Source organism: Narcine bancroftii, chromosome 2, assembly GCF_036971445.1.
Source record: "Narcine bancroftii isolate sNarBan1 chromosome 2, sNarBan1.hap1, whole genome shotgun sequence".
NCBI classification, from domain to species: Eukaryota; Metazoa; Chordata; class Chondrichthyes; order Torpediniformes; family Narcinidae; genus Narcine; species Narcine bancroftii.
Genome location: NC_091470.1, coordinates 69,081,572 through 69,108,543, shown reverse-complemented (window position 1 = coordinate 69,108,543; position 26,972 = coordinate 69,081,572). Strand labels below are relative to the sequence as shown.

The window sequence follows — 26,972 nt, the reverse complement described above, 5'->3', positions numbered from 1 at the left end:
TTTATATATATTTTTAAAAAAAAGGAAAGAACCCCCCCCCCCCACCTCTTTCAGCCAACTCTCCTAAGGAGAGCCATAAAGAAAAAAGAAAAAAATAAAGAAAAGTAAAGCATACATATTAAAATCTAGTCAATATTAAATCAAAATGTAAATATTCTGAATATAACCACCTATTAATAAAAAAATTATAGTTATCTGCAAAACATATGTAATTTTTTCCATTATTAAACAATATTTCATCTCATTATGCCAAAAGTCTCAAATTTAATCATTTCAAGTAAAATCATATCTCTACCGAACACATGTTTTACCAAAGATCGAACTTGATAAAAATATGCTTATGCTTAATTGGACTGTTTAAACCCCGAACATTAAAAGTAGCAAACTTCAACTTTGACATATCCACTAATATTACTAAAAACTAATAATATCAATATATAAAAACTCAGATCAACATAAATAGGCCCTCCAATAGGAGAAAAAGAAACCACAAATTAAAGTCTAAATAAAATGGAAATAAAAAAAAAGATTAAAAAAAACCCCAAAAAAACTACCAAAAGGTAGTAATCCCTAAACAAAAGTTGGATGTGGATCACCCACCAGTGGCTGATGACTAGAAGAACATAGAGCAAATTTCTCCCTCCCCAGCCAAACTAAGAATATATAACAACAAGATATATCATAATGAAATAAAAATAAAAAAGTTCTTCTATTCATCCAAGAAATTCCAGACTCGGCGACCCCATTTCAAGGAAATGGACTCTTTCCATTCCCATTTCTGCCGTTTCTTCCATTTCCAGAACAACCAGATTTTTCTTTAGGAGACAATGGTGGGCTACGTCTTTGTCCTCTTACATCTGGCAATGAGTCAGCAAAACTCATTGCTTCACACTCATTCTCAAAAAACCGAGATTGAAAGTCTCCACAAAACACCTTCAACACTGTCGGATAGCGAAAAGTAGACTTATAACCTATACGCCACAAAACTTCTTTAACTGGATTAAATCGACGCCGACACTGAATAACCTCTTGACTAAAATTAGGATAGAAAAAAACTCTACTATTCTGAATCATTAATGGAGCTTGTCGTTGTCTTGCGTTTTGCACTGCTAAACGAAGTATCGGTTCTCTGTCCAAATAATTCAAACATCGAATTATCACGGGTTCTTGGTGGTTGACCAGGCAGAGGTCTTCTTCGTAAGGCTCTATGAGCTCTTTCCAATACCAGACCTCCAGAGAAAAATTCCTGCCCCAGTATTTATGGAATCCATTCATTAAAAAAATTTCAAGAGGATCTTGTTCTTCCATACCTTCTGGTAAACCAATAATCTTCACATTATTCCTTCTACTTTGATTCTCCAAATAATCTACTTTCCTCTCTAACTCCCTCTCACGTTCTCGCAATTCTTTAACGGATTTTTCCACCTCCAACACTTTCTGTATTAGAAAACACGTTGACATTTCAAAAAAGCAGCCTGAAATTGTTTAAAACCCTCACAAGATGCTTCCACACGTATTTTAATTGTATCCAATTCCAAACTGAACCTTTGAGACATTTCATTCAACATAGGCTGAATGATAAGGCTTAGCTGTTTACATTGTAATTCAGAAAAGCTCACCCTTGCTTTCTCTTGCGTAGTGGCAGAACCAGGTAACTGCAGCTCCTGCTGCATCTCAACAACAGGCAGTTTAACAGTTTTACTGTGGCTCTGGACTTCCAGCGACGGCATCCCGACTTCCTCAGGGGGCCGACGCTGTTCTCCTCCCGCAACCCATTGTTGCTTCAAAAACTCACAAAAAAGACCAAAATATTCAGATTGGGGTATATCCTGGGGTATTTCAAGCAATGGAGTTGTCTTCTTGCGTGCCCCCTCCGTTAAAGTCGGCAGGCTGCCAGAATCAGGATCCACATCGGGGACACACGCACCTTCCTGCTGAGAACAGGTAATTCCAGCGATGTCCTTCTCCTGCTGAGTAGTAGTTATTTTTTCAGCTCCCACAGGCAATCTCTGTGGTTTAGGCTTGAAAGAAAGCAAACCTGAAGTTGTAGCAGACTGTTTAGGCTCTAAATCTTCAACACTCCGAAAATGTAGTTTATTCTGTACTTGAGGTTTAATCTTTTTACCATTAATAGCCATAACAATTCCTTGATACTTTAAACTAAGTTTTAAAAAATTTAAACCTGAAAACAAATAGTTAAAAATTGGTTCTTAAAATTTTGGCCAGAGAGGTCGAGATTACACGTCTAGACTCTACGCCATCTTGCCACGCCCCCCCCAAGATAGATAGTAGTGAGGTAATGTGTGCCATTAAGATACATGCAGAAAGATATTGTTTGTTTACAGACACTGTTCTCAAGAAGCAGCAAGTTGTTAAGAGAAAGGGGGGGGGGGGTGGTAAATATAAATTATAGAGGTGCCAGAGATAACAGTACAGGAACAGGAAGGGATTACCTGGCACCAAGACACACCAAGGATGATAGTAATGAAACTTCAGAGTGAAGATGATGTCAAAGGTTGCACAAGTACATGTATTCTTTTCACTCATGTGATATGGTTGTTGGTCTTAGAAGCTAGAACAGATAAATGTACATAGTGTAATATTTGGTTATATACCATGCTTCCATAATAACTTCGGAAGGGAAGGGGATAAAGATACTTTTTTACTTTATTTATCCCTGTGCTCCACACTTCTACAATTTTTTTTCTTTCAATATTTTTATTAAATTTTACAATAATACAAAAAGTAGAAGCCATATTTATCTAAATATAAAGAGGTAATACGGTAAAGGAAATATACAAAAAGAAAGACATATAAGAAAAGCTGTTACATATAAACTAGATATCATAACAACGAAACAAAAAAAAGAAATAATCAAGTAATCATTTAATTGGTTATAACGTGACTAGTTGAAAAAGATAAAAAATTAAAAAAAGGTAAATTAATACAATATTAAAAATTCTACCCTTCTATTCCAAAGTTATTTAGTAAATACATACCTTTTAAAAAAAACCCACAAATTCAAGACAAGGTCCAAATGATCTAATAGATTATTTAAAAAATGACCCCATAAACTTGAAAAGTTTAAATCCATTACATTAGAGGAACATCTGATTTTTTTTCCAAAGTTAGACATACCATCATGTCATACACTGTTGAATATGAGAAGGAGGGACAACAGCTTTCCATCTCATCAATATCAATCATCTAGCAATAAGGAAAGCAAAAGAGACTATATGGGATTAAGACACAATTTCAAATCAATTAACATAGTTGATCCAAAAAGAGCATTAGGTATAAGATTTACATTAAGAACAAAAGATAAGGTTTGAAAGACATCTTAAAATTTGGAAAGAAAGGAACAAGACCAAAACATGTAATAAAGTACTTTCTTCAGTCCTATCACAAGTCAAAGAAATATTAGGATGAAATTTAGCTAATTGAACTTCAAAAAGGTTGGCTCAAAAAGGTTACCTTAAATTGTAGAAGCAAATGGCGGGCACATAAAGAGGAGGAATTTACCAGTTTTAAGATAGAATCCCATGTAATGTCCGAGAATGAGAACTGAAAATCTTGCTCCTGTAATTTTTAAAATCTTATCTATGGAGGTATCTCTAGACTTTAATAGTTAATCATAAAAACTGGATATCAGATTTTTTGACTCAGTTTAAAATTATAAATCATCCCTATCATATTTATACCAAGGTCCTGAGGAAGTCTCAACAACAGTGAATTCAAAAAACTCCTAATTTGTAAGTATCTAAAGAATTGATACTTAGATCATTTAAATTTAAAAAATAATTGTTCAAATGAAGCTAAATTATGATCAATAAATAAATATTGAAAAGATTGGATACCCAACTTGTGAAAAGCAGAATCTTGCACCGAAGGTGAAAAAAAGAATTAAATAAGATAGGGCTAGTAAATAAAAATCTGTGAAATCTAAAACATTTTCTAAATTGAAATCACATTTTCAGACTATGTTTAACAACAAAATGATCAATGAAGTTGGAAGCAGAAAAAGGTAATGGCTCTCAAGTATTGAAATACATTTTTAATCAAGCAATTCACATGTAATTAAAGTGCACATTCCAGATTTTATTCAATGTTATTTGTACATTTTGATTTGACCATGTAGAAATTACAGCACTTTTTATACATTGTCCCCTCATTTGAGGGCACCATAATGTTTGGGACATTGAGCTTCACAGGTGTCTGTGAGTACTCAGTAATATTTAATTGCTTAATTGGTGCAGGTATAAGAGAGTTAGGCTTGGTACTAAGTTTTTAATTAGTTTGGAGTCTGTAGTTGCAATTTTTCAACAAGATGACCAGAGGCTACACTGCAAGTTGCAAAGTACTAGATAGCTACAGAAACAGGATGACCATATTACAGTTTGCCAAGAAGTATTTAAAAGAGCCTGCAAAATTCTGGAGAAAGGTTTTGTAGATGGATGAGAGCAAGATTAACCTATATCAGAGTGATGGGATGAGCAAACTGTGGAGGCATAAAAGAACTGCCCAAGATCCAAAGCATACCAACTTTGACATGGTTTGTATCTTGCAGTGTACACTCTGTATTTCTGTTCACGATGTCTTCTGTGGACAGTAGTCATTGACATATCTACCTGCCTGCTGAAGAGAGTTTCTGATCTGCTGGACATACGTTTGGAGATTTTGCTTCATTATGATGAGAATTCTGTCATCTGGCATGGAGATCTTTGGAATACCAGTCGCTTTGCAATTACTGAGCTCACCAGTACAATCTTTCTTTTTAATGATGTTCCAAATTGTTGATTTTGGTAATCCTAAGATTTGGGTACAGGTACACAGTCCTTTATCCGGACATCTAAAATCCGGAAAGCTCCAAAATCCGGCAAATGGGGAGAGAGACAGCAGCGCGAGTCGGGCAGGTGATTGGGTGGGGGGGAGACCAGCAGCACGAGTCGACGGGCAAGGGGGGGGAGACCGGCAGTGCGAGTCAGGAGGGCGAGAGACCAGCAGTGAGTGTGAGTTGGGCGGGCGAGGGGGGGGAGAGACCGGCAGCGTGAGTTGGGCGGGGGGTGGGGAAACGGGCAGCGTGAGTCGGGTGGGTGGTGGGGGGGAGATGGCAATGTGACTGGAAGGGGGTGGGTTTGGATATGACAGCAAAATTCGGTGGGGGAGGGTGCTTAAATCTGATTTTCCGAAATCCGGAAAAATCCAAAATTCGGGACACACTGTCCCCCAAGGGTTCCGGATAAAGATTGTGTACCTGTATTATTCTTGTTTTTCAGCCTCATAATGGCGTATTTGACTTACATCGGCACAACTCTCGTTATCATGTTGAAAAATGGCAACTACAGATTCCAAAGATGAACAAAAGCTTAGGAGCAAGCCTAGCTCTCTTATACCTGCACCAATCAAGCAATTAAACATACCTGAGTATTCACAAACACCTGTGAAGTACATAAATAAACTTGAATAAAATCTGGAATGTTTACTTTAACTATGTGAATTGTTTGATTACAAATTTAAAACTGTGGAACACGGGCAAATAAAGGAAAGAAGTAACTTTGTCCAAAATATCATGGAAGGCACTTGATGTCCTTTGGATCTACTTACAGCACAAGTGCAGGGTGTCATATTACAGTCAAAGGGTTCATCCCTTTACAATTATGGGAAAATTTTTTGACAAGACCAGAATCATCCTTACTTTAGCATTCCAACTCCTTAATACTGCGGTGGTAAACTCACTTTTAATATTTGCTCCGAAAACAATTGAACTTGTATTTAAAAATTCATAACTTTAGAACAAGTCCAAGTCGAATGAAAAAATGTACCTATCTTTTTACATCTAAAATACAAATCTGAAGAAATTAATTTGAATTTCTTTAATTTATGAGGAGTCAAATACAATTGATGTAAAAAATTATATGGTACTAATCTATATCTTACATTTATAACCTTAGTCATATTAACCTTACATAAATTTTTCCATTTTTCATCTATCTTCCTGTTTAGATCAAGTTCCGATTTCATTCTTGATTTATGAACATTTAACTGAGGCATTTTATTTTGTATCAACTTATACATCTCAGAAATAAACTTATTTGTTTCTTCCTTAGTAAGCAATCATTCCAAAGCAGATTATTGTTGTTTTTATTAAGGAGCATTAAGTCGATGCTTTAGGATTGAGATTGAATCAAATTGAATTTTTACATTTAGCTTTGACCGTTTCTAGAAAGTGTTTGGCTATTACTTGGAGATCTGATTTAGTTTTAGGAATGCAAAGATGGCAATACTGAAATGAAATCCTGTATTCCTTTAGAAAAGATAATGTATAATTTGAAGGATAAATATCATTTTTTTGTAGAAGTATTTATTTATGGATATCTCCATATTTAAAAACACTTGGTATGAAGATTTAATCTCTCGGTCACTCCGATGGGTGTCTCAGTCTCTGCAGTTAAAAGTTGATTACTATTGTCTTTAAGTGATTATCTCCGTTTTTCTTTCTTTGTTGGTGGAAGGGGAGGAGGGAGGATATTAGTGGGGTTCATGAGGGAGGTTGGAGGGGTTTTATTCAATTATATAATGTTTGTATGAATATGTTATAATTAAAGTCATATGATTTAAAATTATAAATAAAATATTTTTTAAAAATACCATGGCGATGCATGTTTGTAGCAGCAAACTGCCCCCGCTTGTCACACGCGGTCAGCGGGGCAGTTGCGGCAAAGATGGCGTCACTTCCGGTCCAGACCAGAAAGGTGCATGCGTGCTTGCGTCATTGTGACGCAAGTGCTGGAACGAAGGGTGGGGGGGGAGGGGGCGCGACAGGACCAAAGACAGGCTTAGTGGCTGCAGCGTGGAATTCAGAATAAAGCAGTTGTGTTACTCGAGCTCTCAGCCTGTTGTCTCAGTCTTTTCACAGTGCTCGTGTACAACTCGCTATACTGGTGACCCCGATGAGCCTCCACATCCTGAAGACTCGACACAATGGAACCCGCAGCCATAAGTGCCGTCGCGTTGAAGCTGCCAACATTTTGGACGAACAGGCCATGCACTTAGTTTGGCCAAGCAGAGGCCCAGTTCCAGATCAAACAGACATCCTCTGATTTGATGAGATTTTTCTACGTCGTCAGCTCGCTCGACCAGGAATCCTCCTCATGGGTCGATGACCTCATCCAGGCACCACCAGAGGAAGGTAAATACATGGCTCTTAAAAACCTCCTCATTAGCACATATAGGTTTTCACGATGTGAGAGGGCCGCCAGACTCCTTCACTTAGACAGCCTCAGCAATAGGACACCATCCGCCCTCATGGATGAAATGCTCACACTGGCAGAAGGGCACAAGCCCTGCCTCATGTTCGAGCATGCATTCCTCGAGCAAATGTCCGAAGACATCAGGCTCCTATTGGCCGATGCCAATTTCAGTGACCCGTGCAAGGTTGCGGCATGAGCAGACATGCTCTACTATTCCAAGCGTGGGGCCATAGACTCAGTCAACTGCGTTAAATGGCCACTGCCAAGGACATAGCCCAAGTCTAGTTCACAACATGAACAGGCCCCGCCTCACCAGAGAACAGAAAAGCTCGATCCAAAATGGTGCTTTTATCATCAGCATTGGGGAGTGTCAGCAGACAGGTGCCACCAATCATGCTTGTTCCTGGGAAACAACAGGGCCAGCTGCCGTTAGTGGCTGCAGTGGTTGGCTGACCGAACAGCCTTCTCCATGTCTGGGACAGGATCTCAGGATGCAGGTTCCTTGTGGACATGGGGGCGGAGATAAGTGTCATACCCCCTACGGCACTTAAGACGCACACGAGACCCCACGGCCCTTCCCTGAGCGCTGCCAACATATCACCATTAAAACTTTTGGCAAGAGGCAAATTCCTGTGCGTTTCAGAGAGACCACGTTCAATTAGTCATTCACACTGGCTTCAGTGGACAAACCTCTGTTGGGTGTGGATTTCCTGCAGGCACACTCCTTCTGTTTTACCTCCAGGGCAGATGACTAGTCCATACTGAGACTTTCCAGACTGTGCCCCTCAGCACGTCCAAAGAGCCGTCAACCCAGTTCGCTTCTGTGAAGACTCCACACAGCCAGTACAGCACCTCTTCACTAACCTTCCCTCCATTCTGCGCCCCAGTTCAGTGCTGCCATGCTGAAGTATCGTGTCCAGCACCACATTGCGACTGCCATTACATTCGCAAGCCCATCGCCTAGCCCTGGACAAACTCAACCTCACCAAGCAAGAGTTCAGATGCATGGAAGAGCTCGGCATTGTCTGTATTTCTGACAGCCTGTGGGCCTCACCCCTCTACTTGTTTCCAAAGTCCAACGGCAACTAGAGACCCTGCAGGGACTACAGACACCTCAACAACGCCCGACCACTACCCAGTTCCCAATATCCAGGATTTTGCAGCAAACCTCCATGGCACAAAGCTGCTCTCTAAAGTCAACCTGACCTGGGGATACCATCAGATCCCCATGCATCCGGATGAAGTCCAGAATACCTCTATCATCACTCAGTTTGGCCTGTTTGAGTTCCTCCACATGCCATTTGGCTTGAAAAATGTGGCGCAGATGTTCCAGCACCTCATGCATGCGGTTGGCAGAGACTTGCCTTTCCTTTTTATCTCTTTCTTTGGCTTGGCTTCGCGGACGAAGATTAATGGAGGGGTAATGTCCACGTCAGCTGCAGGCTGGTTTGTGGCTGACAAGTCCGATGCGGGACAGGCAAACACGGTTGCAAGGGAAAATTGGTTGGTTGGGATTGGGTGTTGGGTTTTTCCTCCTTTGACTTTTGTCAGTGAGGTGGGCTCTGCGTCTTCTTCAAAGGAGGTGGCTGCCCGCCGAACTGAGAGGCGCCAAGATGCATGGTTTGAGGCGATATCATCCCACTGGTGGTGGTCAATGTGGCAGGCACCAAGAGATTTCTTTAGGCAGTCCTTGTACCTCTTCTTTGGTGCACCTCTGTCTCGGTGGCCAGTGGAGAGCTCGCCATATAACACGATCTTGGGAAGGCGATGATCCTCCATTCTGGAGACGTGACCTACCCAGCGCAGTTGGATCTTCAGCAGCGTGGATTTGATGCTGTCGGCCTCTGCCATCTCGAGTACTTCGATGTTGGTGATGAAGTCGCTCCAATGAATGTTGAGGATGGAGTGGAGACAACGCTGGTGGAAGCGTTCTAGGAGCCGTAGGTGATGCCGGTAGAGAACCCATGATTCGGAGCCGAACAGGAGTGTGGGTATGACAACGGCTCTGTATACGCTAATCTTTGTGAGGTTTTTCAGTTGGTTGTTTTTCCAGACTCTTTTGTGTAGTCTTCCAAAGGCGCTATTTGCCTTGGCGAGTCTGTTGTCTATCTCGTTGTCGATCCTTGCATCCGATGAAATGGTGCAGCCGAGATAGGTAAACTGGTTGACTGTTTTGAGTTTTTGTGTGCCCAATGGAGATGTGGGGGGGCTGGTAGTCATGGTGGGGAGCTGGCTGATGGAGGACCTCAGTTTTCTTCAGGCTGACTTCCAGGCCAAACATTTTGGCAGTTTCCGCAAAACAGGACGTCAAGCGCTGAAGAGCTGGCTCTGAATGGGCAACTAAAGTGGCATCGTCTGCAAAGAGTAGTTCACGGAGAAGTTGCTTTTGTGTCTTGGTGTGAGCTTGCAGGCGCCTCAGATTGAAGAGACTGCCTTCCATGCGGAACCGGATGTAAACAGCGTCTTCATTGTTGAGGTCTTTCATGGCTTGGTTCAGCATCATGCTGAAGAAGATTGAAAAGAGGGTTGGTGCGAGAACGCAGCCTTGCTTCACGCCATTGTTAATGGAGAAGGGTTCAGAGAGCTCATTGCTGTATCTGACCCGGCCTTGTTGGTTTTCGTGCAGTTGGATAACCAATTTTATCTACCTTGATGACATCCTAGTAGCCAGCACCACAACCGAGGAGCACATGACACACCTGCGCCAGCTGTTCAACTGTCTCGCACAGTTTGACCTCTCTATTAGCCCAGAGAAGTGCCAGTTCGGCATTGAGGAAATAGACTTTCTAGGCCATAAAAATACCAAAGATGATGCCATCCCCTACCCGAAAAAGTGGATGCAACACGACAATTCACCAGGCCAATGACACTAAAGGGTCTTCAGGAGTTCATGGGTATGGTGAATTTTTATAATTATAATTATGTACCCTCTTTTCACCCTGATGTCAGATTCGAGGAAGGGGCTTACATGGTCGGACAAGGCTCAAAACACTTTAGAGGAGACCAAGCAGGCTCTGGCCCATACAATGATGCTAGTCCACCCAGGAATTGATATACCAACAAACCTCACAGTCAATATGTCAAATATGGCATTAGGCACTGTCCTGGAATAGTTCGTTAACGACTCATGGAGACCTCTCATCTTTTTCAGTAGCCACCTGTGTCCACCTGAATTGAAGTACAGAGCGTTTGACAGAGAGTTGCTGGCCCTCTACCTGGATGTCCGCCATTTCCACTACTTCCTGGAGGGGCGGCTGTTCACTGTCTACATGGATCATAAGCTGCTCACTTTGCTTCTCAAAGTCCTCTGACCCGTGGACTGCCTGACAGCAGAGGCACTTTTCCTACTTCTCTGAATTCACAACCACTATTTGACATCTCTCCGGGAAACACAACCTTGTCACCAATGCACTCTCCAGACCAGCGGTCATCACCCTATCGCAAGGAATCGACTACCATGATCTAGCTCACGCCCAGGAAGATGACCCTGAGACCCACAGCTTCAGAACTGTGGTCATGGGATTGCAGCTCCAGGATCTCCCACTTGACGCCAATGGTATTATGCTCCTCTGCGACATCTCCACAGGCCATTCCCGGCTGCTGGTCCCCACCCAATGAAGGAGAAAGGTTTTCAACATAATCCACAGTTTGTCGCACCCTTCCATCCGCATAACAGTGCAGCTGGTGTCCTCCAGATTTGTTTGGCACGATCTATGCAAGCAGATTACGGAGTGGGTGTAAACCTACACAGACTGCTCACAGTGGTGGACAGGTTCACCCGTTGGCCAGAGGCCATACCCATTCCGCATGCCTCCACCGAAACATGGGCCATGGCTTTCCTCTTCATCTGGGTTTCCCGTTTTGGTGTCCCAGCAGACGTAATGACCAACCAAGGAGCGCATTTCACCTCTGCCCTGTGGACCAGGCTCTCTAAGTTCCTGGGCACCCAGCTGCATCACACCACAGCTTACAACCCCCAGACCAATAGGCTGGTCAAGCGCTTCCACCGCCACCTCAAATCAGCGCTAATGGCACGGCTTGAGAAGCCCAAATGGGTTGACGAACTACCTTGGGTTCTTCTGGGGATATGCACAGTGCCTAAGGACAACCTCAAAGCCTCCTCTGCTGAACTAGTCTATGGCGAGGACCTTGCAGTCACTGGCCAATTTCTTCCTCCAGCAGCCAACCAAGACATCGACACCGCAGTTGTCCTTGAGAGGTTGCGAGACAAACTGGGATCCCTAGCACCACCATCATGACACGTCAGCCGCTCTGCAACTACCCCCCAGATTCGTCCTCCTGTGTGTATGTATTCGTGCAAAGGGACGCACACAGGATTCTCCTTCAGCGGCCTTATGAAATGCTTCTATGTTTATGTTTGACATTGTGGGCAAGGAGGAGTTATTCACACTGGACCATTTGAAACCAGCCCACCTGGACTTGTCCCAACCAGTACAGGTCCCCCCAGCATTATGTAGGAGTTGGCTGCTTTAACAGCACACCTCACCCTTGACGCATTGCAAGACCATTGGTGCTGGTTCTGTGGGGGGGGGGGGGGGGTTGTGTGGTCATACATGTTTGTAGCAGTGAACCGGCCCCGTTTGTCATGAGCGGTCAGTGGGGCAGCCGTGGAAATGATAGTGCTGTGAGACCATCTCTTCTGCTGCAGACCGAAGGGCGCGTGCGCGGTTGTGTCATCGTGACACAAGTGCTGGAACATGGTGGGGACGGGACCGGAGACAGGTTTAAAGACTGCAGCACAGAATTCAAATTAAATTCATTTTGAGCTCTCAGCCTGTTGTCTCAGACTTTTCGCAGTGCTCGCGCACAATCTGCTACAATACAATCATTTAACTAAGTGCAATATCTTACATAAAACTATCCAGACGTTAAAAACTATGTTTTAACGATGTCTTATTTGCCTCATGTGCCTCTATTCTGCTGTAAGCTGTGTTTCTTCACTCATACCTTGAGGAAGGGCTCAGGCCCGAAACGTCAGTGATGTACCTTTACCTCCTATTGACACTTTGAGACTGGCTGAGTTCCTCAAGCATATCTGTATTTTTTGCAGCAGATAGAATAACAGCCCTAAGACTACTTCCCAAGCCTAACATTGTGAAAAAATGCCAGAGCAAGTTCATCTGTCATCAATTGGATTGGGATGTGAAAGATGTGTGTAACTGGCAGAGGCCCAGAGTACACAGGAGGCTTAAGGGTCTGATTCTTGTGCCAAACATTGGTTATGGCAGCAACAAGACTAAACACATGTTGCCCTCAGGGATCAAGGAATTCTTAGAGTTACAATGAGAAGGAGCCAATGGTTCTGATCATGGCAACGAGACATTTTGTGCTGAAAATGTCCCCTCAAAAAACTACAAAACAATTGAGTAGCGGGCAACCCAGCTTGCAATGAAGATAAAGTTCAAGTTTATTATTATCTTCCAATTGTATATGTACAAGTGAACGAAATAGCATTCCTCAGTCCTTGGCGTAAAAACATGTGAACATATCTACATATAGACATATAGACATAGCAGACATACTTACAAGCTATTTACAGTGCCCTCCATAATGTTTGGGACAAAGACCCCTTTTTCCATTATTTGCCCTATACGCCACAATTTTAAATATGTAACCAAACATTTCACATACAATTAAAATGCACATTCCAGATTTTATTCAGTTATTGTATACAGTTTGGGTTGACCATGTGGAAACTACAGTAATTTTTACACACAGTGCCCTCATTTCAGGGCACCATAATGTTTGGGACATTTGGCTTCACAGAAGTTTGTGAGTACTCAGTAATGGTTAATTGCTTCATTAGTGCAGGTATTTTTGGAGTCTGGAGTGGCCATTTTTCAACATGAGGACCAGAATTGTGCCAATGAATTAAGCCATGATGAGGCTGAAACAAGAATAAAACACTAAGAGACATCACCCAAACCTCAGGATTCCCAAAATCAAGTTTGGAACATCATTAAGGAGAAAGAGCATAGAGGTGAGCTCAGTATTCACAAAAAGACTGGTAGGCCAAAGAAGTCCTCCACTGCTGATGACAAAAGAATTCTCATCATAATGAAAATAAATCTCCAAACATATATCTGACAGATCAGAAACACTCTTCAGGAGGCAGGTGTGGATGTGGTAATGACTACTGTCTGCAGAAGACATCGTGAACAGAAATACAGAGGCAGCACTGCAAGATGCAAACCACTAGTTAGCCACGGAAAGGATGGCCAGATTACAGTTTGCCAGGAAATATTTGAAAGAGTCCTCAGAATAAAATAACTTTCTCTCTCTACATCTATGATGCCTCCAGAAAAAGAAAAAGACATAACGACATTGGGAACCCATCGGGAAGACCAGAAGAAAAAAGAACTCGGGCCTATCTTGATGATGAAGCAGGGTGCTGGACTTCGTTCTGCCTTCTGACTTGGTGAGCTGTTGGAGGGAACTCCTGTCGGCGCCTCCCCATCTTGAGTGCGGAGAGGTGGCATTGGTGGAGAATCCGTGAGTGAACTGTGCAAGTGCAAGAAGTTGGGCATGCCTGGTGTCAAAACTCAAAGCACTACTGGGAGTGCAGGAGTCCCTTGGAGAAAAGTCGGAGACTGACTTCTCCAGAGGAAGAGGAAGAATTGGGCTCAAGAGGAAGTTCTTGAGCTGAAGATGAGGAAGAGATACAAGAAGAAGAGGTAGAGGAAATAAAATTTGGATCAGGTATTAAAAGAGAGGACTTATCCATAATGTTAATGGAACAATTTAAAGTAATACAAGAGGAAATGAAGGGAGGATTAAAGGAGATTAAATCTGAAATTAAAACAGAAATTGAGGAGATGAAAGAAGAATGATAAAATATTGGATGTAGTAAATAAAATGAAGAAATTAGAGAAAATGGAAGAAGTTATTATGTTCTTCATAATGAGTTGAGTTGGCAGGTGAGGTAAACCAAATAAAAGACTTTACTGATCACAACCAAACATGAAAAACAGGGTACAGAGAAAGAGAGAGCCCACAGTGTGTAGAATCTGTTAGTACTTGATTCAACTAATGTGCCCACATAGTGCATTGTTGTCAGTACAGTGCCTGCAATGTGATTGCATCGGGTGGAGAACAGCTGAGACGGGGTCTCCAGGGGCTGGTGCTGGGCTCTATAAACTCCTTTTGCCAGAAGCTGTCTCACCTCCGCTATGATAAAGCTGCACAGTAGTGCCTCCTCTTCATTGCTATGGGCATGCAGGCCGGCGTCAGGTAGTTGAAGAGGAATGGAGGGGGTACCCATAGGGTGGACAATCTGCAGATAGACTGGGGCAGTCGCTGGTCTTTGTGCTGCAGGTGGTGAGTGGGGTAAGTGGGCCACCAAAGACTAGGGTAACACTGTGGAGGTGGCACTGGAAGTCTAGTCCCAGGACGACTGGGGCGCAGAGCTTGGGTATGTCCAGTAGTCTGAACACCCCCCACCCTCATGACCATCAAGCTCACAGAGCAGTAACCCAATGGGGTGGTCCTGGGACGCGAAGGAGATAGTGAAGTTCGCTGGGCATACTTTGAGCGCCAGCATCTGGACCATGTTTGGGTGCAGACTATCAAACAAACATTTTATTACCTTCCCATTGACAACGATGTCCATCATCGAGCGCCCAAGTCCATGAGGGATGTCCTCCAGTAATGTGGTGGATGCTAGAAACACTTTGGGGTCCGAGTCGCTGCTCCCAGCCGGCTGTGGCAAGTAGCGGTTGGTTAGGGTTAGACGTAGGGAGCGACGAGTGCACAGTTTCATATACGCATGTGTTAACCATGTTGTCTGGTTGGTGAGGCGGACATGCCGGGTTCGGGGTTAGTGGAGGTCAGTCGGCCCACAATGGTGGTGGCCAGGGGATGCACATGGCGTCAGCATGGCTCGGCAGTTTGTCCGGAAGTTATGTCATTGGTGCGGGTGGAATTGTCGAGTTCGGTGTGGGTGGAAGTTGGCTGGTGCAAGATGGTGGCAGTGTTGTTTGATAACCGAGCCAGAAGTGACGTCGTCAGTGCGGGCAGAAGTGACAGATGGAGTAATGGCGCAGTCCAGAACTCCCATATGGGGGCACCATGAGGGTCGAGGGGAGCTCCCAGTTGGTCAAGGAAGGCTGCAATGCTCCTGGTGGGTTTGGAGGGGCATACTTTGGAAAAGTGGCCCTTCTTACTGCATCTGGAGCAATGCAAATTTCTCGCAGGGAGGTTTTTTCAGGAGCGTTTGTCTGACCCACACCGGGACTCACAGTACTTACAGCAGAAGAAAGCGTCAGCAGCGCCGATCATTTCTTCTCCATAGGGCCCCTTAGCGACTGTAGTTGTTGACGTCGGCCAGGCTGGAGGAGGGGGAAAGGCGAGCATCGGAGGCCTCTATGTGGTGTGCTACAGCCTCCTAGGAGCAAACCATCTTCATGATCCTTGAGAGGGAAGCATTATTCTCCTCCAGCAGCCTCCTTGCCCGCATGCATCTCGGATGAGTCACTCCAATTTCCCAGCGGTCACCCAGCCTCAGTTGTGCAAGGGCACACCAGTTCTTGCAGTGCCACAAGGTAAATGTCTGTCGTCTCACCTGATTGCTGTATTCTGATGCTGAACAGGTACCGGGTGGAGAGTATGTTCGTCAAGGCTCGGTACATTTTCTCCAGGATAATCGTCGCTGGTTTGAACTCCGTGCAGTCTCAGATCACCTGGAATGCACGCAGGCCCAGCTTTGTGCGCAGTACCATGACTTTTTTTGGTCAGCCTGCATATGGAAGACTGCCTCGATGGCATGCTTCAATATTTCGAAGTATGCTGGAGCGCCCAGGCATTGAGGGTCAATATTTAGCCTTCGATGGTGAGGAACTTCTCCATGGCCCTTTTAATTTTAAGCAGATTAAATTGTGAGTGCTGCAGCGCAAAGAATTCGGACACACAAAGTTCGTAGACTGTACAAACAAGCTTTAATCTGCTTAAACTCATACACACAAGGTTTGGGTACCTTCCTAGCTCCATGTGCTTGACTGATGACCAAAGGGGCTGGCACGAGTCTTTATATGGGCCAGTGATTGACAGCAAGTAGGTGGGGCCAGCCTCCCAGGTTGCCTACCCTGCAGGTACAGTGATTGCTCCCTGCAGTAGGCTGGTAGGAGTGTGGCTAATGTAGTGGTTGTATCACCATACCCCCGCATGATACAGTGAACATATATAACTTTCACTAGTACAACAATATATACATTCAACTTAGTTCAGTCCTGGTATTTTGGGTTTGGCGCATTTTGTAATAGCCCTCTGCTGATATGGAGGCTTGGGTCACCTTGTCCTGATTTTCTCTACTGTCCATAGTCTCAGGGGTATCATTCATTGCCTCTCCTGTGGTTACAAGGGTGCTCACGTCAAACCCGGACTCCCTTTCCAAATCCAAAAATGCCAATTTGTCTTGGTCAGTTTGAGATGGGGGTGGCTCTCTTACTGGGAAGATGTGTCATCTGTTCCTCCTGTATATTTTCCCCCTTGGATGAACCAGATGTGATATGGGTTCCTGGCAGCTCATTTCCTCTATACCCAGGTGGTTGAAACCTTGTGCAGTCTGCATCCTTACAACTTGCCCTTCGGTCAATGGGACGAGCAGCTGACTGATTTTATCGTAACTTTCCATTTGCGCCAGCCTTCTGTTTAGTAGCTTGGCCTTGACATCCTGCGGGTCCTTTGGCTAGGGCTCCAGAAGTCTCCTTGCCACTTGTAGGGTAGTCCTGGTTTGCCTCGACATTAACTGTTGCGCCAGTGAGCCCAGGGTGGTGTCGCAAGGGTCATTTCTTAAGTTGAGTAGGCTGAGGAAGACATCTGTTTTCTCTCTGAGGGACTTCTCCATTAGTTGCTTGGCACTTCTCACCGCTCTTTCAGCCAGCCCATTTGATTGTGGGTACTCTGGTCATTTGGGTGAACTCCCATGCCGTCGCAAAATCTCGGAACCTCTGGCTGGTGAATTGTCTGCCATTGTCCGAGAGAAGTGTAATGAAGTGCCCTATGTACTGAAATGTGCCATTTTAGTTTGGTGATGATGGCTGCAGAGATTGTGTCCCTGAGCAGGTCTATCTCGAACCAACCTGAGTATGATGAGAATTCTTCTGTCATTAACAGTGGAGGTCTTCTTTGGAATAGCGGTCGCTTTGCAATTACCGAGCTTACCAGTGCGCTCTTTCTTCTTATGAAGTTCCAAATTGTTGAATTTGATCATCCTAAGGTTGGGGTGATGTCTCTTACTGTTTTATTCTTGATTTTCAGCCTCATAATGACTTTTTCAACTTTCATTGGCACGACTGTGTTGAAAAATGGCAAGCCAAGCTCTCTTGCACCTGCACCAATCAAGCAATTAAACATACATGTGAAGTCAAATGTCCAAAACATTATGGTCCCCTGAAATGTATAAAAAGTGCTGTAACTTCTACATGGTTAAACAAAACTGTATATAAATAACCCTGAATAAAATCTAGAATGTGCTCTTTAATTATGTGTGAATTGCTTGATTACAAATTTAAAACTGTGGATCACAGTGGCAGCTAGAGTTAAATAAAGTCTTTGTCCTGAACATGGAGGGCACTGTACATGTAGTTGGTTCCTTCAGGATCTTGTCTCTCCATCCATGATGGTCTCTGACCCTCTGAATTGTAGTTGTTGCCTCCCTTGTTTCTAACCACGATGTTAATCCATCTATCATTTTCATTCTCTATCTGCCTCTGCTTCCTTTTCTTTCCAGCTGTAACGAAATGTTCTAATGTATCTCTTCACATGATGTGTCCAAAGAATTTTGATTGCTGTTTTCTGATTCTTTTAAGCAACAGTTTACCCCCTCTCAAACCACCAGGCTCCTGAATTCCCAGAACATATGTAGATAGTGTATTCTGGATCTTTACTGTATACGTCTTAATATTTTAAGGGTTTTAACATTTTTTTCTTAAAATTAAAATGGTCCCTCATTTCATATAGGATGTTTATTGGAGAGAAATATCAGTGTTTTCAATGATCATAGCTTCAGTTAACAAATATTTGTTACTTTGGCTTTAAGTCTTCAGTGTCTAATCCTGAGGAAATTCCATTCTCTCTCTGTAATTTGTATTTTCAGCCAGTAGAGGACTCCCTTTGCCATATTTCAGATGTTGTTCTCTGTCAGTTACAGATCCAAAAGAATAAATTAAACAAAAATAATACTTGTAAATATCGCACATCATTCTCCATACTTATTTTTGCTTGTCATGATTAGTTGCCTATTTGTTTTCTGAACTCTGAAACCCAACCTAAACAGCGATGTGTGAGAGTGCAAGAGAGTTTGATGGCACTTCACGGCAAACACTTGCGGCATTGGCCTAACACTGCTAAATCTGCAACTTCTACATAACCACAAATCAGGTAGGATCTTCATTGACTGCCATAAATGAATTTAGGTAACTCTAAGAACGAACAAAATTATCCATATACATTTAACATTGATAAGCCAGATTGAACTGTATTTACATTAGAATAATTAAGAAAAATTGTAGCACATGGTCAATTTCTTCATTTGTATTTAGAAAACTACTGGCAAATTCTTTAAGGGTTTTTGAATTTCTTATATAAGTAGGTACAATGGCACAGCTCACAGAGCCAAAGACTTAGTTCAGTCCTGACCAGGGGTACTGTCTACTAGCTTTTATACATTCTCCCTATAACTACGTGGATTTCCTCTCGCATCCCAAAGACATGGCATAAATTGGTAAGTTGATTCACCACTGTAAATTATCCCTCCTGTGTAGCTGAGTTGCAGAATCTTGGAGGAATTAATGAGAATGTGGGGCGAATTAAAATGGATGATTGATGTTTGACGTAGGTATGGTGGGCCTAAGGGCCTGTTTCTGTGTTGAATGACTCCATGAGTAGAAACAGAACAGACGGATTGATTTTCATGTTGTATTTGCACTGCACGTTCATTCACTTGGCCACAAACGAACCATAAATTTGTGCAACTCAGTAATTAAAACAAAAGTTGGTTTGCTGGTATTACTCACCAGAATTTCCACACTGTGAATGGAATAACTTTTTGATCACACCCAGATCTACAAGAATGTAGTCTATGATGCTCTTCAATGCCTTGAATACAGTAATGTGGAGAATTCCTCTTTTTCTACTGTCATTTGTCATTAATAGGGAAAGAAGTGATCTTCTGAAATTTCACAATTTCTCTGGATAATTGTGTATTGTAAATTAACTGATCATACTAGAAACATGGTATTTCAGGGAGTGACGGAGCCCTAAAGATTAGGAATCATGATGAACCCACTGCCAATGCAAGCCCAGTTTCTACTCCAACACATAGCATGTGCATTACGACATTCTCCCTGAAATTCACTGATGTACAGCCTCTTTACACCCTGTTGCTCAGTGAGCTCAAGATATGATGGCCAGTTCCTGAAGACCAGCCTCAGCAAGGTTTCCACTTTTTTGGTGCCTTTCTGATATCCATGGGAGTTTTTGCAGCCTTCTTTATTGTTATTATTCCTCCACATGAGGAAGCAGTAAGAGAATATATTTAAAAAATCCATAATAAAATCATTCTTGATATCCTTGTAGCATTAGAGAGGGTAAGATTGTTTTCTAATAGTGTACACCAAGTTCTGTAGTAACTATGGTGCCAAAGTGAGTAAAGCCTTATCGCAACACCTCATAGCACCATACAGTACCGACCTGAGGGTGAGCATCATCTCCAGCCTGGAAATAATCATAAAAGTATCTTTGAAAATATAGAATTACAATTGTTGATCAGAATAATCCAAACAGCAAGATGAATATGTCTAATGGTTTTATTAATATATGGGGAAGAATACAGAGGGAAATATTCAAGGGTACACAAAGTTAAATTATCGCAGATGGGGCTGCTGTGAATGAACTATTTACTTGAGTTACCCTGGTCTAAGAACTTGAAGATTCACCCACACTACCCACTATCACTATTCTTGCCTACAAGGTGAGAGCAAAGTGCTATCAGGATAATTAAAATGTCACACATGAAGAATGATGCAGTATCAGTCAAATAACTGCTTTACTAAGATGCAATGGTAGAAACAAGAATAACATCAGAAGGCTGAAGAAACAATATTGATGCAAGAATAAATATTCAGTACTAAAAATATTGGAATAACAATAAATAACTGGAAAACCAAAACTAGTCTCCCTATCTCTTCCTAGTAAGAGTCTTTATCTTTATCAGCATATTTAATAAGTATATTAGTAAGGTTTTATCTGTAAACTTGGGGGAAGGAAGGTTAATTATGATAGTGTAGTGGTGGATGGGGCAAGGCTGTTACAGTGCAAGCGACCAGGGTTTGAATTTAAATCTAAAATTTGTAAGTTACAGGAATTACTTGATTAAAATGAACTTTAAATAATTAGGGACTACAATACTGTTTTTTTTTCAAATTACTTTACATTTTGCACTGTCTTTTGTCTTTTAAACTATTTATTCTTAATACAGGTGTACTAATTAAGGATTGTAAGAGTGAGCGTCAGGCAACTGGAAAACTTGTAAATCTGGCATTTGCAATCCCTGTAAGTACCGGATACCAGTGGTTTTACTGTAATTTTGTACACAAATCACTTGGTATCAGAAATCATTCTCAAAATATAAGTAATAAATAAAATGAACTGTTTAGACAGTTAGAACTATTTGAAGACTTCAGCTGTTAAAATGAAAGAAAAGATATCAATTTAGAAGAAACAAAAATAATCCGGCCCAGCCTGCGGATTTTTTGACATTGTAATACTGTTAAATTGATTCAAACTGTTTTGGATTTTATTCATGTGCAGTTAATTTAGAGGAAGAGATTTGGAATATTACCTATTAATCAGATCGGTTACATAAAGGATATAATTATAAGTGTGTATTTTCTATGTCTTTCATTATAAGCCTGGGAATAGAGGATGTTGATAGAAATGATGAACATAGAAATTATTGCTTGACATAAGGTGATGAAAGATTAATAGAAGCATTCTGACATTCCAAAGGTCATGTTTTCAAAGGGTACATCACATACATACATTTTCCAGTAGAAACAGTACAGTATACATTCTGCCATACAGGTTTGGGAGTCAGTGTGTGCATAGGAGGAAATGTTGCTCTAAGAGTCAGTAAAATACTAGTTTTGTGGGGAAATGTTTTCAAAGTAATGTAACTAATTGGGAGATTACACTTTTCATAAGTTTCACGCCTGCATTAGTACTCGTAAACTTAATAGGTCTGACCACAGTGTACCATTTGTACTTTTTCTGTTGTAGTATTGTATGTAACTGTGTTAAATTGAGGACACTAGTGACTGTTACCTGTTCAGCTAATTATTAGAAGGTTGTTCTCACAGCAGGTTGCAGGCCGGCTGCTACGGGGACATCAATACCCCTGAGTGGAAAGCCCTGCAAAAGATAGTGGACACAGCACAGGATATCACAGGCAAAACCTTCTCCAACATTGAGAACACCTACAGGGAACACTGCCATCAGAGAGCAGCAGTAATCATCAAAGATCAACATCACCCAGCACACGCTCTGTTCTCGATGCTATCAGGAGGCAAGATGTATAGGTGACACAAGTCTTGCACAACCAGGTTCAGGAACAGCTGCTACCCCTCCACTATCAGACACAGGGAGAAAGCAAGAACAGGCTAGTGAGTTTGAAGTCTTCAGCACACCCTTGATATACAAATTACTTCTCAAAAGTCATTCCAGCAGCACTCTTTCAGTAGGTAATTACATGAAAAATAAATAATGCTGAAAATGCAGATTCTAAAATAATTTTTTTAAAATTAAAGTTGATGAGAGATTGATGACTTTTTTTGAAATTTTTATTTAAACGTTTTTATCCATACATTTAATCAAGGCCAAATATAAAATACAATAATCAAATATTAAGGTCATATACATTCTGCAGGATGGTATAAAACCCCAATCTCATTCCCCCTTAACAAATCCCCAAGAAAAAAAGAAATAAGAAAACGCATGAAAGAAAAGAAATAAAAGAAATCAAGAAAAGAAACCTGATTGCCAGAAGACATTCCTCACCACATAGTTCTTACCATGTACACCTTTTAATTCTTCCAAGGAGGTAACAAAGTTCTTAAAGTTTAGGGCAAATATCTATAAATGAATTCCCGCAACTTGTAAATAGGAGTGCCAAATTTTCAAAACCACACATTTAGTCTCAAATTATAAGTATTCTTTGAGAGGAATGCAGTTATACATTTCTGTGTTCCATCACTCCATACCTAAATGAGAGTTCAATTTCCACGTTACTGCTATAAATTTTCTTGCTATTGCCAATTGTAATCTTTACAAATTCTTTTTGGTGTATGGTAGTTTTAATTTTGGTCTTAGGCCTACAATATAATCTAGTAAAAATAACATTGGGTTTTGTGGGAATTTCATTCCTGTAATCTATTCTAAAAAGTTGCCAAATTTATCCAAAAGGGTCTTACTTTAGGACAGGACAAAGTAGAATGAGAAAAAGTACATATCTCCTGGCCACATCTAAAACATTGATCTGATAAATCTGATTTCAATCTATTTAATTTCTGTGGCATGAGATATAATTGATGTCAAAAATTATATTGTCATACTATTTCAACAGAACTGTGATCAATTTTGATCATCAATATTAATGTTTAAATCCATCTCCATTGCTGTCTGGACCTCTGCATCCCCTGTTTGGGAGTCACCTTCTCCAATAAATAGCTGAAATAAATTTCTTTATATGTCTATTGAGAATCAACATTTCCTCATCACCACATTTCGGTAATGTCATTGTTGGACCCAATTTATCTATTAAGTAAGCCCTTAATTGATAATAACAAAAAAGTGTATTGTTTTGTATCCCATATTTATTTTTTAATTGTTCAAATGACATTAAATTTCCTCCTTTGTAATAATCTTCTGGACTTTTCTGAGACCAAATATTTAAAAATTCATTATCCATTGAAGATGGAGTAAGTCGATTTTGGATTAGAGGCATTTTGGGTAGCACATCCCTACCTTGTTCCAATTTTATTGTTTATCTTATTCCAGATATTAATTAAATGTTTCAACAAAGGTGCTTCTCTCTTCCCAGATAATAATTTTGGTTCCCATTTATATATATGTATAATGTTTTCTGATATTCTTTCTCCTATTTTATTGATTTCTATTTGAATTCATGCTGACTTCTCACCAATTTTCTTAAGTAATGATAAATAGTCCAATTTATATAAATTATTTAATTTATTATCTACCTGAATCCCTAAGAATTTTATTCCATTTGTTGGCCATTTAAATTGGGTATCTCTTTGGAACTGAGGGGCATAATTTCACTTTTATCCCAATTTATTTTATAGCCCAATACTTCCCATATTCCTCCAATCTTAAATATAATTTATGTATCAAACCTAATGCCTTTGTCAAATAAATCAAATCATCATCAGCAAATAAGTTAATTTTATATTCCTCTTGATTGACTTTAAATCCCTTAATATCAGGATCAGATCAAATTAATTCTGCAAGTGGTTCTAGTGCTAGAATAAATAAAGCTGGCAATAGTGGACATCTTTGTCTACTAGATCTAGTTAATTGAAATGGTGCTGAAACCTGCTCATTAGTTACAATTTTAGCTTTAGTTTCATTATATAAGGTTCTAATCCAATTTGCAAATATCTGTCCAATCCACATCTTTCCAATACCTTAAAAAGTTCCATTCTAATCTATCAAGCGCTTTTTCCGCATCTAAAGCCCTGGGACACTTAAATCTCTCTTCTTTTGTGCCAAATGTATTATTCTAAGTAGTCTATTTACATTATCTGCAGACTGTCTATTTTTTACAAATCCTATCTGATCCATATTTATCAACTTTGGTAAATATTTTGTCAGTCTATTAGCTAAAACTTTTGCAATGATCTTATAATCTGTATTTAGCAATGAAATAGGTCTGCATGATAATGGTTTTAAAGGATATCTGTCTTTTTTTCGCAGTAGAAAAAGATTCTGGAAGAGTGTGCATTACTGCCGCCTTGTCTAATACTCCAGAAAGGAAAGAATCAACAAATCCTTAAATTCTTTATAAAATTCAGGTGGGAACCCATCCTCTCCTGAACATTCATTGCTTTGTTGGGGTGAAGGGGGCATCCAATTCCACTTGCTCTTGCAAACTTAACCTTAGCAATCTTATTTGTGACAAATAGTTTTCTATTTTGTTATCATCTCTCTGTGACTGCAATTGATATAACTTAGAATAAAATTGCATAAAAGCTTTTTTTAATTTCTTGAGGTTTAAAAATAGTTGCATTTGATTCCATCTTAATTGCATTAATCATTCTTGAAACTTTTTCTACTTTCAACTGCCATGTGAGAACTTTATGGGCCCTCTCACCTTACACATAACATCTCTGCTTGGTTCTCATTATTGCTTTCTCTGTTCGATATGCTTGTAATGTATTATACTGAAGTTTCTTATTAATAAACCATCTACGTTTTTCCTCAGAAGTCTGTCTTTACAGATCTTGTTCTAAATATTATCTCTTTCTCCAATTGTTCTACCTCTTTCATGTAATCCTTCTTAATTTTAGAAGTATAACTTATAATTTGTCCTCTTAAATATGCTTTCATCACATCCATTAAAATGAATTTATTATTAATCGAATTAGAAATACTCTTGAAAAAGATATGAATTTGCCTTCTGACAAAATTACAAAAATCTGGCCTTTTTAATAGCATTGAGTTAAATCTCCATCAATAAATTGATTCTTCTTTATCTGACATTGTCATTAACAAAGGGGAATGATCCGATAAAATCCTTGCTTTATAATCAACTTGGTTAATTCTACTTTGGAGATGTACTAATTTTAAAAATAAATCTATCCTCGAATAAGAAACATTTCTGCTTCAATAAAAGGAGTAATCTCTCTCTTGGATGGATTCTTCTCCATATGTCTATTAAATTCATGTCTTTCATTAATACCAAAGTGACTTTCGCTGCCTTTGCTCTTGTTATTACTCTAGTCGATCTAAAGCTGGGGTCTAAGCAAAAAATTAAAATCTTCACCTATTAATATATTCTGATGTGCTCTGCCAAATTGAGAAATATTTCTTTTATAAATTTTTCATCATCCATATTCAGTGCATATATGTTCATAAGGGTCCAAAGCTCTGAAAAATTGGACAATGTACAATAACGTATCTCCCTGCAGGATCAATGACTACATTCTGTATTTTAATTTGGAAGGGTCTTCTTTATCAAAATTGCCACTCCCCTTGCTTTTGAATTAAATGAAGCTGTAACATACCCACCCAATCTCTTTTTAATTTCTGATGCTCTATTTCAATTAAGTGAGTCTCTTGTTAAATAAAAAGCTATCTACTTTCATTTTTAAAATGTGTCAGTATTCCTTTCCTCTTCACAAGACTGTTTATCCCATTAACATTAAAACTGAAAAAGCTCAGTATGTTACTCATTGATATTTAATTTAATCCATGTCCACTGATATCTCCCCTTCACTTCTCTCCTCACACTTCCTCAACAGTTTGAATATTTATTATCTACCATATTAAGGGATGGGGATTACTGACCTGATTATTTATTTTCTTCACAGTTGTTTTCAGCTTCATATATGGTTGGTTCACCTGATGCTCCATGGCGAACGTCAAGTTGTTTTAACTTTACAAGTACTTAAACTTGGAAACAAAATAAAAATGGATTTTACATATCTAAATATATTTTCCTTTGATTCATTATTATAATTACAATAATCTCTGAAGCCCCTGTCCCTGTGACAGATCATGTTAAAAAAAATGACTGCCTAAATTTGCATCTCTTGCATACTGACATTATCGAGCATTAACATTAATCATTGCAGATACTAACTATGCTTTTGCAGGCAACAATAAAGATGATGGAAGTTAGGAATATCAGCAATACACTTACAATATAACTATACACAGCCTAATATAACTTTATTTATCTTACATTTATGTTCATAACTGCTCATGTTAATAGAATAATACAACACAATGTGCTGTACTATCATATAGCTCATATAGCTGATGGGGATGAACTTCAAGACAAAATTACTTTACAAGTGGCAGGGAAAGAAGATCAGTAGAAAAAGGGTGCAGTCAAACATACAGTGCAGGAGAATCCTTGGAGGTTTTAGAATGTTGGAGATGCCAAAGTCCAGGATTCAGGGAAAGAGTACGGTAGTGGCTACAGATGGTGAAATTGGGCTTCAGGGACCAGAGAATGGATAATGTAAATTTAAATGTATGGTTGGACATCTAATTGGTTTCTGAGGTAAAATGTTTCAAGTCACTACTTGCACATACTGAACATAACTCACAACTGCTACATTAGTTTTCTTCTTTCCTTCTGCAAACACTGATTCTGGGCAGACAAGAGTACAATGGCTCTCAACTAACTCATCAAATCTCCAAGTCTCAGATAAATAGTGAATTTTGGAGAGCTGTTTGACAGTCATGTCCAATGTTGCTCTTGCCCAATCTCAATGCATGAGGAATATCAAATAAAGACCACTGGAAAGTGGTGGCCATTGGATCTTGACTGATTTTAATTGGCCCAATAAAACTCTGCTTGGAATAACAGCAACAACTTCATCGATCTCCTCCCTGACATCGAAAGCAGAGAAACAACTGAGATTTGAAGTCAGGACCCCTTCCAAGTTGTACTGTTCAAAA

At 40.4% G+C, this 26,972-nt stretch overlaps 1 long non-coding RNA gene across 4 annotated transcripts in view; it reads left to right on the top strand.

The window, feature by feature from the left end:
* The window catches only part of LOC138753691 (uncharacterized), a 128,095-nt gene extending 102,151 nt beyond the window's left edge, over positions 1-25,944 (top strand). For 2 of the 4 annotated variants that reach the window (XR_011351363.1, XR_011351362.1), the window contains 4 exons: positions 20,746-20,819; positions 21,626-22,006; positions 24,258-24,355; positions 25,874-25,944. This is a non-coding gene — a long non-coding RNA (uncharacterized lncRNA). The remainder of the gene's footprint in view (positions 1-20,745; positions 20,820-21,625; positions 22,007-24,257; positions 24,356-25,873) is intronic. The other 2 variants (XR_011351365.1, XR_011351364.1) reach the window with 2 other exon arrangements.
* The last annotated feature ends 1,028 nt before the right edge of the window (positions 25,945-26,972 follow it).